Here is a 15385-nt window from a genome sequence, read left to right as displayed (position 1 = left end):
CTAGTAGTCCAAGATCCGGGTGCCAGCAGATTTGGCTCCCAGGTAAGGGCCCGCTTCCAGTTGGCTGCCTTCTCACTCTATCCTCCTCACAAGGTGGAGGGAAAAAGAGCGTTGGTCTCTCTCCTTATTTTATGGATGCTAATCCTGTCGAGGAACCCTATCCTCATGACCTCATCACAAACAGCATCACATTGGGAGTCAGGGCTTCGACATATGAAGTTGAGGGGTGACAAACCTTCATTCAGTTCCTAACAGCACATCTACAGAAATGTTTTGGCCCAGAGAAGAGGGGCCCCACGTGACTCTTTGGAATCTGTTCTGACCTTCCTCCTAATAGGGGGAGGAATTTGCAGGGCCAAAAGGACAAGAATATTCTGAGCTAACTTGCTGCCTTGCAGGTGGCACTGACTGCCTGGGACCCCAGAATTATCTCCTAACTAACCAACCCGCACCTGCTGCCAGGGCCTGCAGGGCTCCTTCCCTAGGTTGCCCCTCTTGCCTGTGAGCTGCAAGGCCACTGTGGAACATCTCCTCCCAGGAGATGGCCAAGGGGTGGCAGTTTTGATTCAAGGGAAGAAAGATTAGAATGTTACATGCTGGCTGGGAGTCCACAGGCATGTATATGTGATGGAATTGAGGACAGAAAGGGAAGGGAGAGAAGAGAGCTGGCTCTCCCCACACCACTGTGTTCCAGCTTTGAAAAGTATAAGAATTCTGCATACAAACCTCAGCTTCCAGGTTATTAAGAAGGTGCAGTTTTGAAGGTATGAGGATAGAACATACTTTATTTCAGACATGTTACATTCAATATTGTTGGATTTTTTCCCAGAACTGCTCTACCTGTTTTGACTTCTATGAGCAGTTTACATGTGTTTCCACCTCTCCACATATTCACCAACACTTACAAAAGGTCTTGAATAGTAAGACATTTGCTGTGTGGTCTCCATTTGTACTCTTGATTTATTTTTCATGAATGATAGGAGTGGGTTTGATTATGACTAATGCTGCTCATTAACTGGTAACTAATATTACTAACAGTACTATAATATTAGTAATTTTATGCATCTTCCCTTTAATATTGTAGACATCAAACAGCATATGGCTGAGAATAAGAGCTACTGTAAACTCAGTACTGTTTGAAACTGGTGGTTGAGTGTTGAACCAAGTGAGAAACCAGCTAATTGAGTCATGAGTTTGCTCATCAGAGCTCTACTAAATGGCCATGAGGATGAATCTGATATACTCTATCAGTATCCCAAATTGCTCCATTTTGAAAGGAAAATATATACAGAATTACTATTCTGTTTGATTCATTAGCTAAAAAGTATCTTTTTCATTTCTAATTGCCACTGCTATTCCCCTCATAGGCTCCCTTTCTAATGCACTTGTCATATGACCTGAAATTTGTCCTTTTAGAAGGAATGTACTGTTGTTTTGTATGTGTATCTTAAAAGCTTTACACCACAGGCCTTGAAATTTACATCCAATTCTCTTTCTTGCTTTTTTCCCCACCTAATGGTCTATTCATATTGCCATGTGGATTGAATTGATTGCTTTGAATTACTGCACTGCAGCCATACAACATATATATTAACTTTTACTTATCTGCTCCCCTAGTTATAGGCATCTAGGTGGCTTTCTTTTAATTTTAATTTCATGGCTGCAGTCACCATCTGCAGTGATTTTGGAGCCCAGAAAATAAAGTCTTACACTGTTTCCACTGTTTCCCCATCTATTTGCCATGAAGTGATGGGATCAGATGCCATGATCTTCGTTTTCTGAATGTTGAGCTTTAAGCCAACTTTTTCACTCTCTTTCACTTTCATCAAGAGGCATTTTAGTTCCTCTTCACTTTCTGCCATAAGGGTGGTGTCATCTGCATATCTGAGGTTATTGACATTTCTCCCAGCAATTTTGATTCCAGCTTGTACTTCTTCCAGCCATGAAATTAAAAGATGCTTACTCCTTGGAAGAAAAGTTATGACCAACCTAGATAGCATATTGAAAAGCAGAGACATTACTTTGCCAACAAAGGTTCGTCTAGTCAAGGCTATGGTTTTTCCAGTGGTCATGTATGGATGTGAGAGTTGGACTGTGAAGAAAGCTGAGTGCCGAAGAATTGATGCTTTTGAACTGTGGTGTTGGAGAAGACTCTTGAGAGTCCCTTGGACTGCAAGGAGATCCAACCAGTCCATCCTAAAGGAGATCAGTCCTGGGTGTTCATTGGAAGGAGTGATGCTAAAGCTGAAACTCCAACACTTTGGCGACCTCATGTGAAGAGCTGACACATTGGAAAAGACCCTGATGCTGGGAGGGATTGGGGGCCGGAGGAGAAGGGGATGACAGAGGATGAGATGGCTGGATGGCATCACCGACTTGATGGACATGAGTTTGGGTAAACTCCGGGAGTTGGTGATGGACAGGGAGGCCTGGTGTGCTGCAACTCATGGGGTCGCAAAAAGTCGGACATGACCGAGCGACTGAACTGAACTGAACTGAGGTGGCTTTCACTCTCTATTATCACAGATAAAATATGACCATAATAAATATATCATGTGTGATCCACACTAACTCATGTGAGAATTTCTTTGAGGTATTTACCCCAAGAGTGGTATTGCTGATAGGATACAAGCATACTTATTACATTAAACATTGATGGATTTTTTTCTAGAACTGCTGTACCTATTTTAATTTCTATGAGCTGTTTACATGTGTTTCCATCTCTCCATATCGTCACCACTCTTGTTATATCACACTTGATATTATCTACTTTTCAAAATTTTGCCATTCTGATGCATTCACATGGTTCTTGTTCAGTCTCTAAGTCATGTTGGATTCTTTGTGACTGCATGGACTGCATCACTCCCCTGTCCTTCACTATCTCCTGGAGTTTGCTCATACTCAAGTCCATTGAGTCAGTGATGCTATCTAACCTCAGAGGATATCTAATCATATCCTCTGCTGCCCTCTTCTCCTTTTGCCTTCAGTCTTTCCCAGCATCAGGGTCTATTCCAATGAGTTGGCTCTTTGCATTCACATGGTATTTTATCATTTCAGTCTGGTGATATCTTTGTATTGCTTTCACAATTATTACAATTAAAAAAGAATAAATATTGTTACAAAATTACACTTTCCTTTTCCATTCTCTTTTTTTTTGTACATTGTTTCACCCAGGGCTTTCCTGGTAGTTCAGATGGTAAAGAATCTGCCCGCCATGCAGGAAACCCTGGTTCAATTCCTAGGTTGGGAAGATCCGCTAGAGAAAGGAAAGCTAACCACTCTGTATTTTTGGGCTTCCCTTGAGGCTCATCTGGTAAAGAATCCACCTGCAATGTGGGAGATCTGGATTTGATCCCTGGGTTGGGAAGATCCCTTGGAGAAGGGAAAGGCTACCCACTCCAGTATTCTGGCCTGGAGAATTCCATGAACTGTATAGTCCATGGGGTCGCAAAGAGTCGGACATGACTGAGCAACTTTCACTTTACTCAGGTTGGTTTTTATGTTCTTGTTCTCGATAGATAACGTAAGGTTCTGCTACTGTGTACCAGGAATATAAAACAATAATTTGCCAATCTTGTAAAGGGGGTGGTAGTGGTGGTGTGTGTGTTTAATTAACAAAAAGGACATTGTTGTTGTTCAGTTGCTCTGTCATATCCAACTATTTGCGACCCCACGGACTGTAGCATGCCAGGCTTCCCTGTTCTTCACCATCTTCTGGAGCTTGCTCAAACTCATGTCCATTGCAATGGTGATGCCATCCAACCATCTCATCCTCTGTTGTCCCCTTCTCCTCCTGCCTTCCGTCTTTCCCATAGGGTCTTTTCCAGTGAGTCGGCTCTTTGCATCAGGTGGCCAAAGTATTAGGGCTTCAGCATCAGTCCTTCCAATGAATATTCAGGGTTGATTTCTTTTAGGATTGACTGGTTTGATCTCCTTGCAGTCCAAGGGACTCTCAAGAGTCTTCTCCAACACCACAGCTCAAGCATCAATTTGTTGGTGCTCAGGCTTTTTTATTGTCCAGCTCTCACATCCATACATGACTACTAGAAAAACAACAGCTTTTACTATACGGACCTTTGTCGACAAAGTAATGTCTCTGCTTTTTAATATGCTGTCTAGGTGTCATTGCTTTTCTTCCAAGGAGCAAGCTTCTTTTAATTTCATGGCTGCTGTCACCATCCACAGTATTTTTGGAGTCCCCCAAAATAGGTCTGTCACTGTTTCCATTGTTTCCCCATCTATTTGCCATAAAGTGATGGGACTGGATGCCGTGATCTTAATTTTTTGAATATTGAGTATTAAGCCAGCTTTTTCATTCTCCTCTTTCGCCTTCATCTAGAAGGTCTCTAATTCCTCTTCAGTTTCTGCCATAAGGATGGTGTCATCTGCATGTCTGAGGTTATTGATATTTCCCCCTGAAATCTTGACTCCAGCTTGTGTTTCATCCAGCCCAGTGTGTTGCATGATATACTATGCATGTAAGTTAAATAAGCAGGGTGACAATAGACAGCCTTGACATACTCTTTTTCCAGTTTTGAACCAGTCTGTTATTCCAAGTCCAGTTGTGACTGTTGCTTCATTACCTGCATACAGGTTTTGCAGGAGGTTGGTAAGGTGGACTGGTATTCCCAAGTCTTTAAGAATTTTCCACAGTTCATTGTGATCTACATAGTCAATAAGTCTTAAATCCAATTTTCTGTTGATCGGTAGGGCTGTGTTCCCTCCCTGTAGTTTGAACTGAGGCCAAACTATGGTAAGGGTAATGGTGATAACGGCAACCTCCTTCAAAAGGACTTATGCCAGCATGCCAGGCCTCCCAGGACTGCTGTGGTCAGTACCCCTGACAGTGTGCAGGCCACTGTTCACCTCCACCTCCACCAGGGACTCCCAAGCACACACAGGCAAGTCTAGCTCAGTTTCTTATGGGATCACTTCTCCTTTCTCCTGAGTTCTGGTGCGCACAAGGTTTTGTTTTTGCCCTCCAAGAGTCTCTGTTTCCCCAGTCCTGTGAAAGTTCTGAAATCATAATCCACTAGCCTTCAAAGTCAGATTCCCTGGGAATACTCAGCCCCTTTGCCAAGTCCCCAGGGTGGGAAATCTGTTGTGGTCCCTAGACCTTTCGCCAGTGTGCTAACCTCTTTGGTAAAATTGTTCTCCAGTTTGTTGAGTTGCCCGCCCTGCGGTGCTATTGTTGTTGTTCAGTCACTCAGTTGTGTCCAACGCTTTGCGACCCCATGGACTCCATGCTCCCCTGTCCTTCACCATCTCTTGGAGCTTGCTCAAACTCATGTCCATTGAGTTGGTGATGCCATCCAACCATCTCGTCCTCTGTCGTCCCCTTCTCCATCTGCCTTCTATCTTTCCCAGCATCAGGGTTTTTAACAATGAGTTGACTCTTCGTATCAGGTGGCTAAAGTATTGGAGCTTCAGTTTCAATGTCTGTCCTTCCAGTAAACATTCAGGATTGATTTCCTTTAGGATTTTCTGGTTGTATTTCCTTGTAGCCCAAGGGACTCTTAGGAGTCTTCTCCAACACCACAGTTTGAAAGCATCAATTCTTCGGTGCTCAGCCTTCTCTATGGTCCAACTCTCACATCCATACATGACTACTGGAAACACCATGGTTTCGACTGTATGGACCTTTGTCATCACAGTAATGTCTCTGCTTTTTATTATGCTGTCTAGGTTTATCATAGAGCTTTTCTTCCAAGAAGAAAGTGCCTTTTAATTTCATGGCTGCAGTCACTGTCCACAGTGACTTTGAAACCCAGGAAAATAAGGTCTTTCACTGTTTCCCCATCTATATGCTGTGAAGTAATGGGACCAGATGCTATGATATTAGTTTTTTGAGTGTTGAATGTTAAGCCAGCTTTTTCACTCTCCTCTTTCACCTTCATCAAGAGGCTCTTTAGTTCCTCTTCACTTTCAGCCATAAGGGTCATGTTATCTGCATATCTGCGGAGAAGGCAATGGCACCCCACTCCAGTACTCTTGCCTGGAAAATCCCATGGATGGAGGAGCCTGGTAGGCTGCAGTCCATGGGGTTGCTAAGCGTCCGACATGACTGAGTGGCTTCACTTTCACTTTTCAGTTTCATGCTTTGGAGAAGGAAATGGCATTCCACTCCAGTTTTCTTGCCTGGAGAATCCCAGGGACTGGGGAGCCTGGTGGTCTGCCATCTATGGGGTCACACAGAGTTGGACACAACCGAAGTGACTTAGCAGCAGCAGCATCTGCATATCTGAGGTTATTGATATTTCTCCTGACAGTATTTGATTCCAGCTTGTGCTTCATCTAGCCCAGCATTTCACATGATGTACTCTGCATATGTGTTAAATAGCAGGGTGACAATATACATCCTTGATGTACTCCTTTCCCAGTTTTGAATCAGTCCGTTGTTCTGTGTCCAGTTCTAACTGTTGCTTCTTGCCCTGCCTACAGGTTTCCACAGGCTGCAGGGTAGTAGTTCTTGCTCCTGGTGTCTGCTGCCTGGTGTGCAAAGTTGGTTTTGGGGTTTGTGCAGGTTTTCTGGTAGAAGGGACTGGTTCCTGCCCTCTGCAGGTGGATTTGGATCTTGTCCCTTTGGTGGGCAGGGCCATGTCAAGGGGTGCGTTTATAGTTAGCTGTGAGCTCAATACAACTTTAGGCATCCTATTTGCTCTCAGATGGGGCTGTATTCCTGTCCTGCTGGTGGTTTGCTCTGAGGGACTCAGCACTAGAGCCTGCATTCTGTTGGGTGGAGCCAGGTCTTGGCGCTAAAATGGCAGCCTCTTGGGAGCGCTCACACAGGTCAGTATTCTCTGGGGCCCCAGGCATCCCAATGTCCTTGCTCCCACAGTGAGCTACAGCCCAACCCCTCTCCCCTCCACTCCTCTTGGGGACCCTCCAAGACCCAAGGTGGGTCTTTTGGAATCACTACTTTGGAATCACTACTTTGTGCTGGATCCCAGTGCACTCTCCAAGAGTGGAGTCTCTGTTTCCCCCAGTCCAGGCTCTTTTGGAGTCTGTTTCCCCCAGTCCAGGCTCTTTTGGAGTTTCTGTTTCCCCCAGTCCTGTGGTGCTCCCGTACTCAAGCCTCCTTGCCCTTCAAAGTCAGATGTGTGGGCCCCTCCTCCTAATGTCAGACTCAGGCTGTGCAGCCTGACTAGGGCTCAGAACTCTTACTTGTGTGGCAGAACCTCTGTGATACAATTATTTTCCAGCTTGTGTGTGAACCACCCAGTGGATATAGGATTTGATTATATCGTGAAATCATCCGTCTTACCATTTTGTTATGGCTTCTTTTTTGTGTTTGGATTTAGAATATCTTTCTCAGTGTGTTCAAGCCTGTTCATTCAACGGTTAGTTGTGATTTTAGCATTGTCATCAGAGGAGGTAAGCTGAAGTCCTTCTACTCTGCCATCTTGTTGGGGATTGGGTGGCTACTTTTAGTTTGGATACTTGTCACCTCTTTCCTCAGTGTGTTGGCCATTAGCCCCTTGATATGGGGTGTATAGGTGTGGTGGCCCGTGTGCGCTTCCAGTTCAGCTCAGACAACTATTGGAGTCGACCTGTGAGTCTCTCAACAGCAGTGGTAGCTTGTGCATCCCCAGGACAGTGGCAGCGGCGATTGGCTTCGGCTCCCAGGCCTTCCAGTAGCAGCAGCAGCCCACTCACTCCCAGGACAGCAGGGGTAGTAACCAGCACTTGTTCCCATGTCTCCCAGCAGTGCCAGTGGCCTGCATGCTCCAGGAGAGCAGAGGGCAGCAACTCGTGCCTGCTCTTGGCTCATGCCTGCTCTCTGGGTGGCGGGGGCAGCAGCTGATGGCCACTTACAAGTCTCCCAGTGGCAGTGGCTGGCCCCTCACTCTCAGGACAGGTTCCTGCTCGTGGGTCCTCCCGCAGTCGGTGTGGCCCACATACTCCTGGGACAGCTGAGGCAGCAGCCGGAGCCCACTTTTAGGTCTCTCAGTTGTTGCCAAAATCCTGGACTCTGTCTCTGGTGCTGAATAGAAACAGAGACGGAGTTTTGGGAACAATAGAAAAGAGCGGCTTTTATTGCTTTGCTAGGCAAAGGGGGCCATCGTGGGCTAATGCCCTGAAGACCATGTGACCCACCCTGGGGGGGTAGTGAGGAGTTTTATAGTGTTCGAGGATGAGGGTGCAATCAGCTCATGGACAGTTTTTGAATTGGGAAAACAATATCAGCATGATAGCTGCCACAGCTAAGAGCTTCACGGTTGCATAGGCATCTTTCTATCTCATCTGAGAGAATAATGCCCTAGCATGTTCCCCAGGAAAAGGTTTGATGTTGAGTCTGAACTTGATGCTGCAGTCAAATTGCACATTTATGTTCATTTATGGTTATCTCAACTTTTTCTGTGTTTATGTTCATGCCATGCTTTAATTTGGGTAATACATTCATAGGGCTTTCTTTTTTGCTATCTGCCTTTTACACTACTGCTTAGTCAGTTGACTATCAAGCTGTGTTTTTTCACCAGTAGACAGGAAGAGTTTTGAGGGTGGACAGGGAATGGGGATTTCTGAATCTGCTATGTAGGTGTTACCTTGTGGGTGAGCACAATTTTGAACCCTAGAAATATTCTGCCAGGTAAGAACCACATCAGGGGATAATCAGGAATTTGAAGAGGTATTTTTTGGAAAATTTGAAATTACAGCATTGAATAGAGTTTCTTTTCTGAATGTTGACAGAACAACTCGACCTTGCTTCCTACTTAAAACTCTCTTTCTGGAACTGATGCGAGCATCTATTTAACTTGAGGCCTCTTTTCTGTACATTCCAGGGGCTCCACTGAGCACAGCTTCATTTTAGGATACGGATGTTCCCCATCAATGGCCACCAGATAGCCACATTGACACTGCTTAAGAAGATGTGTGTACCATGGCTTAGAATCTCGTCTGTGCATAAAAGTAAGTCTGTCACATTGACTAACGTGATAGGTGATCTCCTGTGATACGTGTGGGCCACTAATTTTCTGTGGTAACATCCACTTGTATTTTCTGCCTCCTAGCTGTCCTCATCTAAAATTTATCATCCTGTCTATTATGAGCTGAGAAAAGGCCTCAACCTTCAGCAAATTCCTGTTTTCTCTAAGCTCTGCTCATTAATAAATACTAATAGGAAACAAACAGAAAAATAGCCAGAGAAGCAGAATGGATAGTCAGGGTTGGCTTATCTCAAATCCACGTTTAGATCATCTGTCTGTGAATTTATTTTCATGACTACTGTAAACTGTTTTTCTTTATGTTGGTAAATCATGGCAGAAGTTCTTGGGTGTCCGAATGACTCAGGCAGGACTTGTCTTCCATTGCCAGGGGACATGGTTCCGTGGTGATGGTCAGGCTCCTTCCTCTGCTGATTTCCCTGCCCCATCCTGTTAGCTGCTACATGCAAGTTAGCAGTGATATTCCTTGTTTAGTATGAATGTGTTTGTCAGATATTTCCTTGAGTGTTTATGAAGGCAAAAAGAAGAAGAGGAAGTTCAAAGACACTGGTAAAGCTTACACGATGCCAGACAACGTCCTGCTTAGAGCTGGCACTAACCCTTAGCTGAGGTGGCCTCAGACTTGTTTCTTTTGCTTTTTACCAAAAGTTCATGTGGTGGTGATGGAAATGGAATGGGACTTGGTTTTCAAGTCCTGGATTCAAGTCTTGGCTGTCTCTAATCTCTTGTCTCCTGTGGTACACAGGAGATAATCTTTACCTCATTACACAGGAAGAGTCAGTCCAACACAGTGTGATGTAAGGTAAGACTTTTTGTTTTGTTCTTTCTTCTTCTTTGCTCTTTAGTCGCTAAGTCATGCCCAACTCTTTGTGACCCCATGGACTGTAGCCTGCCAGGCTCCTCTGTCCATGGGATTCTCCAAGCAAGAACACTGGAGTAGGTTGTCATGTCCTTCTCCAGGGGATCTCCCCAACCCAGGGATTCAACCCATGTCTCCTGCATAGCAGGCAGATTCTTTACCTGCTGAACTAGAGGTAAGACTAGTATTATTAATAAGTCTACAAAAATATTCCCTGTTACTACTATTTCTAAAAGGAAACTTTAATATCATTTGCACCACACTATATGGAGAATCCTCTGTCCCCAGGGTGTATCACGAGTCCCCTGCACCCCCTCCTTACTGTACTTGGCGTACTACCTGGGTCGGTGTGTGATAGCTTGGGGAACTTTCTTGTTATTGCTCCAGCTGTGGTTGCTGTTTGTTGTGCTGTATAACATAGTCCTTGGTCTACATTAACTTGTGTGTACTATTATCCAGGAATAGATAGGACAAGAGATGCTTTTCATTAAAAATACATATTGAGATATAGAAATATTTAAATAAAATTCTAGGCCCACAGGATAACATCTTTTTTTCTACCTCCAAATGTCTAAAGTACATCCCTAATGCCAGCATTTGGGAACTTAAGTCCTGTGGACTTGCTATCATATCCCCTGAGGCAAAGCTGTGGTTGTTAAAATATGATGTGTGATTTTAGAAAAAGGGCTAGCATAATTCTGTATCATCTAACATGGTCTTAATAGGTCTGTTTCCTTTTGCAAGCATTTATTAATAGTGTGGCAACTCATACTGTAGATTTGGGGAAATTGTATTTTTAAGACTCAACTGATGCAGCCAGAGGTGGTCAGCAGCAATTAGACTTCCTAATATTTGACTTTCCTTAGGTTAGTTAAACATTTATAAGCCAACACCTGCATCAGATTAAAGCCTGGCTTGCCTTAGTCACCCTCTACTCCTGGGTCAGCAGCAGCACCTGGGAGCTTGTTAGAAATGCAGAGTCACAGGCCTGCCCCAGACCCAGTGATCAGACACTGTCTGTTGGTGAGTTACATGTACATTTCAGTTCAAGAACACTGCCCCAGTGGACCTCATTCTTAGTTTTCAGAAGGAATGAAGAAGGCAAGAATAACTTGCTGCTCTTGTCACTGAATGATCAGTCAGCAAAGCAGCTTGCGGATCTGTGTCGACTTGCACTATCAAAAGAAACATACTGTGAGCTACATGTGTGGTTTTAAATTTATGGTCAGTATGTTACAAAAAAAGAAACATAAAATTAATTTTAATGTATTTTATTTAAACCAATACATCCAAAGTAATATTTCAGTGGGGAATCAATGTGAAAAAAAATGATATTGTACATTTTTTCCATAATGATTGCTCATAGTAAATACTTACGTGCACATATACTTACAGCACATCTCAGTTCACACTGATTAGCCACACATTTCAGGTGCTCAACAGCCACATGTGGTGAGTAGCTGTCAGAGTGACAGAGCAGTTGTAGGCAATGATGTATCTGCCGTCCACTCCGGGGTGCCCTGAAGTGTCTTTCCTGCAGAGGTGTGCACACACTTCCTTCCTTGACTTTATTATTGGGTCAGACTTTGTGCTTACCTCCAACCTTAAGACGCACATGTTTTTAAAAAGTATCACAAGATAAATACAGTAGAAGACGTTTGTGCTAAGTGCTCAGGAAGCATGGGAGACAGAGTACCAAACATTGTTCATGGCAGAAGACAGCATCAGGCTTAAAAACTTGCACTATGGAGACAAATAGACCCATGCTTCAGGATTTACCCTAGTCCTCTGGGTTTTCAATAGGTGCTTTTCATAGAGTGTCATAAGGATAAAATGAGAATTGGATATAAAGAATAATATTATGCTTTATTTATATTATTAAAAGAAAGGTAAGGGTAAATTTGATTGTCTATGGATAAGTGGAGTTTCACAGGTGTATCTGCCAGGATCCACCAAATATGAACATTTGATTTCTCTACTTTCTCTCTCTGTATGTAGTATAATATATGAACATACACATGTATATACATATGTACATTTTCCTTAAATTGTTGGAGAATAATTTGTAGGCAGCAAGACTATCCCTATATATTTCCTGAGAATGAGAACATTTTCTTACATGATTAGGGTTGTAATTATCTAATTTCAGAAACCTTAAGACACAATTTCTGTAATCTGTCACATCTCTGTGATCTCCTGGAATCTAGAACAGTTGGTCAGACTTTACTTCGGGGTGGAGAAGGGTGTGTGTGTGTGTGTGTGTGTATAAAAACTTGACATTTTTAGAGAGTTGAGGCTAGTTATTTTATGGACTATCCCTCAACTTGGGTTTATCTGATGTTTTCTCATATATTTTGGCAGGTTAACTAGGATATTTTAAAATATTTTTTATTTAAAATAATCTTTTTAAAAATATTATGGAAGTTTCAATATAGTATACAATAGAGTAATTCACAATTTTTAAACCTTATACACCATTTATAGTAATTATAAAATATAAAATATCAGCTATATTCCCTGTGGTGTAGAATATATCCTTGTAGCTCTATTTTATACACAGTAGTTTGTCTCTCTTAATCCCACACCCTGATCTTGCTCTTTCCCTCTCCCCACTTGTAGCCACTAGTTTGTTTTCCCTATTTCTTCTGTTATATTCACTATTTTAGATTCTACATATAATGATATCAAATTTTTGTTTTTGTTGCAGATGGAAAAATTTCATTTTTTATGGCTGAGTAATAATCCCTTGTGCGCACAAATATACTGCACAATTAAAATTTTTTAATTGAAGGATAATTGCTTTACAGAATTTTGTGGTTTTCTGTCATACATCATTGATTTGTTGAAAGCCAGGTAGGTTGTGTCTGTATCTTGGCAGTTATAAATAATGATGGTATATGAACATAGGGATGCTTGTATTTTTTGAATTAATGTTTTTTCATTTTCTTTGGAATATATACCTAGGAATGGAATTGCTGGACCACATAGTACATATTGCTGCGATTTATTCAAAATGTTCTCCCTTTCTTTTTCTCTAGAGGTGTTATAGTATCCCAGTCTTACATCTTTAACACCTTTCTCAGCTGGTGAGTGAGACTAGCAGGAAAGATGGTGGGCAGGCTCAGGGATTTGGGGACAAGTGCCTGCCCACTGGTGAGTAGAGGTGGGTTTTGGGGTCTTAATGCAGCCCGTCTACTGGTGGGTGGGTCTGGAGACCTTGTGTACATCCTGTAAGAATGGGATTTCTATCTCCCTTGGTCGATAGAAATTCCAGTCTTATAGAATGCACACAAAGTCTCATGCTCCAGACTCACCCACCAGTAGACGGGCTGCATTAAGAACCCCTGGAGTAGGGAACGGAAACCCACTCCTTATTTTTGCCTGGAAAATTACATAGACAGAGGAGCTTGGTGGGCTACAGTCCATGGGGGGGGGGGTCACAAAAAGTCAGACGTGACTGAGCATGCCCGCACACACACACTTCTGGGACTCCTGAAAGTAAAGCCCCACTGGCCTTCAAAGTGAGATGTTCTTGGGGTCATCTGCCTGGCACAGGACACCCAGGTTGGGGAAGTCTAATGTGTGGCTCAGATGCCTCACTCCTTTGGGAGAATCTCTGCAATTTTAATTATTCTGTCATTTGTGAGTCACCAACCCTTGGACACAACTGACGTGACTTAGCAGCAGCAACCCTTGGGTATGGGACTGACTCTATCATGATTCTGCTTATTCCTACCTGTCTTGCTGTGGTTTCTTCTATTGTGGAAGATTCTTTGTTTCTGGTTGAGTCCAGTCTTTTACCCTGATGGTTTTTCTGTAAATACTGATAGCTGTAACTCTGGTGTGCTCATAAGAGGAGATGAGCTCAAATTCCCATAAGCTAGGATTTTTGAAGATATTTTTAAATGAAGATGCCAGTAATAGCAGGAAGGCAACATCATTGAAGGCCTAAAAACAGTGATGTGATTAGATCCTGCTTCCTAGTTGTAGCTGCAAAGGTTGGATCACTTGGGAGAAGCTGTATTTACTGAGGGGTGCCACCAAGCCCAGAACTGTGGTAGGGAAGAAGAGGAGGAGAAGTAAACACCCAGATCTTGCTCTCTTTCTGTCCTCGGATCTCTTGCAGATGCTCTCATTGGCTCAATTCAACAACAAAAAAAGACATTTAAGGTAATCCAGGTGATTGAGTCTTTAGCAGTCAGACTCTTAGAGCAGTGAGAATGGGATTACAGGGGAAAAGAAAATCACCCATGCTCCAAGCAGAGGAAGCAGTAAATGCAAAGGGAGTGTGCAGTATGAAGGGCCATAAAGTGCTGAGGACCATTCTGGGATGCAGTCAATGAGGTTGAGAAGCTAGGCTGGGCCCACTGTGTAAAAGTATTACATAATAAGTTTAAGCGGGCTTCCCTGGTGGCTCAGATGGTAAAGAATCCACCTGCAATGCCAGAGACCTGGGTGCGATCCCTGGGTTGTGAAGGTTCCCTGGAGGAGGGGATGGCAACCCTTTCCACTATTCGTGCCTGGAGAATCCAATGGACAGAGGAGTAGCAAAGAGTTGGACACGACTAAGCACAAGAAGTTAAGGACTCTGGAGTTGATCCTGCTGAAATAATTATTTTTGAGCATAGGAGTTAATATGATCAGATCAGTATTTCAGAAAAAATATCTATGGAACAGAGCTGCAAAAGAAATGGAAGTCAGGGAGTCATTCAAACAATTCAGAGCAGAGATGAAAAAGTGTCACTAAATTACTTGCACAGAAGGTAGAGAAAAAGACAAATATGAAGCTTTGGGGACATTTAAAAGTCAGACAACAAAAAGATACAAGATGCTGGAAGTTTAGTTAATAATAAGTAATATTGTTGGTCATGGCAGCTAATAGGTAGTGAATAGCTACTATCTTACACCAGATTAGAGAGCTTCATCTTCAGAGCAACTCTGTGAGGCAGATGTGATTTTCACAGTTCTAATTATAAGAAATAAAAGTGTTTGGGTAAATGATAGTACCATGAATTGAGACAGAATGTTTGAAGTTGCCCATGGGGCATAATGAGTCCTAACCAGTAAGCTACTGGGAAATGAGATACAGAGCCATGGACGCAGATCTGGGCTGGTACTGGGAACTTGCTGATGTGAGCTGTAATCAGAATATACGAGGCTGACCAGGATAAACTCTGAACAAGAGGAACCACTACTCTATGTGAAGGAGTGTTTGGGAAAAATGTCAGAGATGTTTGAATGGCAGGAAGAATATCACATGTAAACCTTTTGTTGTTGATAATAACTGGCCTATCCAACTGTGGTGTCATCATCATTGTGATCTTTCAGCTGGCCTAGACTTGTAAAGGACATACAATTTACAACTTTGAGTAAGAGGTTCTGGTTCAAGGTGGTGATGTTGGCATATCCTGAACTTGCCTCATGCAAAGAGTTGACTCATTGGAAAAGACTGATTTGGGGAGGGATTAGGGGCAGGAGGAGAAGGGGACGACAGAGGAAGAGATGGCTGGATGGCATCACCGACTCGATGGATGTGAGTTTGAGTGAACTCCAGGAGTTGGTGATGGACAGGGAGGCCTGG

The 15385-nt window shown here is 43.2% G+C and overlaps 2 protein-coding genes across 17 annotated transcripts in view; one reads left to right on the top strand and one right to left on the bottom strand.

The window, feature by feature from the left end:
• LOC147368975 (uncharacterized) overlaps positions 1 to 15385 on the bottom strand; it is a 724353-nt gene that overhangs the window by 3583 nt on the left and 705385 nt on the right. The gene's annotated exons all lie outside the window — the stretch shown is intronic.
• LOC147368978 (histone H2B type 1-C/E/F/G/I-like) overlaps positions 1 to 15385 on the top strand; it is a 147082-nt gene that overhangs the window by 114572 nt on the left and 17125 nt on the right. For 2 of the 4 annotated variants that reach the window (XR_015167039.1, XR_015167040.1), the window contains exons 2-4: positions 8784 to 8910; positions 9691 to 9747; positions 12512 to 12657. The gene's annotated coding sequence lies outside the window, so the exon portion shown is untranslated. The remainder of the gene's footprint in view (positions 1 to 8783; positions 8911 to 9690; positions 9748 to 12511; positions 12658 to 15385) is intronic. The other 2 variants (XR_015167041.1, XM_086410617.1) reach the window with 1 other exon arrangement.

This window comes from Bos grunniens, chromosome 7 (assembly GCF_055505025.1).
Source record: "Bos grunniens cultivar Pamir isolate PY7600 chromosome 7, Bosgru_T2T1.0, whole genome shotgun sequence".
NCBI lineage: Eukaryota > Metazoa > Chordata > Mammalia > Artiodactyla > Bovidae > Bos > Bos grunniens.
Note: the sequence above shows the minus strand (reverse complement) of the source record. Positions and strands in the feature narration are given on the sequence as shown.